Source organism: Agelaius tricolor, unplaced genomic scaffold (assembly GCF_023055355.1).
Source record: "Agelaius tricolor isolate 1412-34295 unplaced genomic scaffold, bAgeTri1.0.p SCAF_5, whole genome shotgun sequence".
NCBI classification, from domain to species: domain Eukaryota; kingdom Metazoa; phylum Chordata; class Aves; order Passeriformes; family Icteridae; genus Agelaius; species Agelaius tricolor.
In genome coordinates, this window is record NW_027269265.1 from 37,024,035 (window position 1) to 37,026,172 (window position 2,138).

A 2,138-nucleotide genomic window follows, 5' to 3' on the forward strand; every position below is an offset into this window, starting at 1 on the left:
GATTCTGGTTTGTATGTTTCTTTCTGGAAGATAATCTTTCAGTGACTCATATTTTGTAATCCTGCTACTTAAGGCTCATAGGCAGAGTAGCTATTTGGCAAGCTGCTGATTTTCCCACCTCAGTTTATGTATCCATAATAGGTTCTGGCTATTTCTTTTCTGTGCCCTTGAACTTGTTGCTGAAATTACTGCTTGTGCCATGGCTTGGTTCCAGAATTAAATTTATCTGTAAAGAATTAAAAAAACTCCCACAAACCTCCAGCACCTCTCTGTAATTAGCATGTTATAGCAGAATGTAATTTTGGAACTTCCTAATGTCTAAATGTGGAAGTACTGCAAAGTCCAAGTGTGGAACATAAATCTAAAACTTTCTGTGTGGATTGAAAGTTTGAAACTTGATCTGAGAGGTGGTATTTTAACTTCAGTGGGGGTACTAACCTTGAAAAGTAAGAGTAGATTGAATAACAGCTTAGCAAAAAGCACTTTGATGTGTTTGTCCCAAAAAATCCAAAGACATCTTCCACACCATGCTACCTACTACTTGAGAATAACCAATGGCATCAATAGAACATTCACTGTAACATTGTGCTAAAATTGATCCTCCAGCTCCTTCTTTCTCCTCTATGCACACATCTTACTTGAGGCATTTCCAGAGATGTATCTGTGCCATCAGGATGCTAGAGTTTAGCCATGGCCCCTACAGTGGTCAGATTTCAGCTGCTGTGGAGTTCCTATGTAGCAGTGTTGATGCCAGGTGTCACATGAAAGCAAATGTTTCACGTGCTAACAACGTGTGGGTTCCTGGAAGCTCCCTAGAGCTTGTACTGCAGCAACTTGCTGGAACTGCTCCTTATAAAAATATAAAAAATAATCTGAAGAAGGGGAGGTTTTAGTGGTGTTTGGAGGTGGGAGAGGTTGCTCTTTGGGGTTTTATTTTAATGTTGTTTTACATGCTCTGCATATAAGATATTTCTGACTTTGAAATATTTACAGCACACTTCAGCAGTTGTTCTCTCTAATCCACAATTCGTATTTGGGTAATAGGAAAAGTAGACAAGTGTCCATGCTACCAGTTTGTAAGTTTTGCAGCAACTGTTGCTTCTAATATTTGGCACTATTAAACTGTGAAACATTTCTGTTTTTACTCGGGTGCCAGTACTAAGCTTGAAAAATAAGAGTACTGGGGTGCCACTTAGTTTCTCCAAACCTTATTTGCTCCCATGTCTGGTGCATTTGTAAGGTCTTTGGAGCAGACACTGCTCTGGGTTTCTCTGACCTTGCCATGCTGCAAGTACTAACTGTGAGTGCAGACTTTTTGAAGGCTTGGCCCTTGGGCTTGCCTGCCTGACTTGGCTAGGAAAACATAGGATAAAAGGTTGGCTGCCCTGCCCTGCTCAGACAGGTGAACAAATGTATCTGCTGAAAGTGCCTTCTTTCACTCAGGAATCAGAGCAATGAGCTGGAAATAAATATCCATACCAAATAAACACCTGTTGTGATCAAAACACAGTCAGGAAGATGAGGTGGTTTTTCACCAGTGTGTTCAGAAGTCCTGAATCTATGCAGCTTTTTTGACCTGAGGGAAAAATATGAATGGAAACCATGGTTTTGAGGCAGAATTCTCTCCCTTTTCCCATTGGAGGACTTCATGCTAGCACAGATTTGTACCTGCTGATAGACTGGGGGCTCAGTTTCTGGTCCAGTGAATACTGGAAGCTCACCAATGCCACATCTAACTTGTTTTCCCACCTTTTCTTTTCTCTGAGATGGAGCTTGTCCATGTTCTTTCTAAGGTCTTGCTAGCTCAACAACCCATATTCCACTTCAGTCGGAAGCCCTGAAGATTTCATTGTAGTGAAAATATCTCATAAATGGTATGTATCTGTCACCAGGTGCTGTATTTCAGATATACTGTAAGATTTCTATGTTCGGCATTTTTCAATTTTTTTAACAAGGAACTGCTGAAACATGCTGCTCATGCTTAGTGATTCTCTTTTCAGATAATTCTGTGAGTTTATTCTCAAAATGCATTATTTTGTGTCTAGTCAGAAAGTAAGAAATTAACAAACAATGTAAGTATAACCAGTAAGCTCAGGGCTTGGTAATTTTTGCCTACAATGGAGAGTAATTGCCATTTT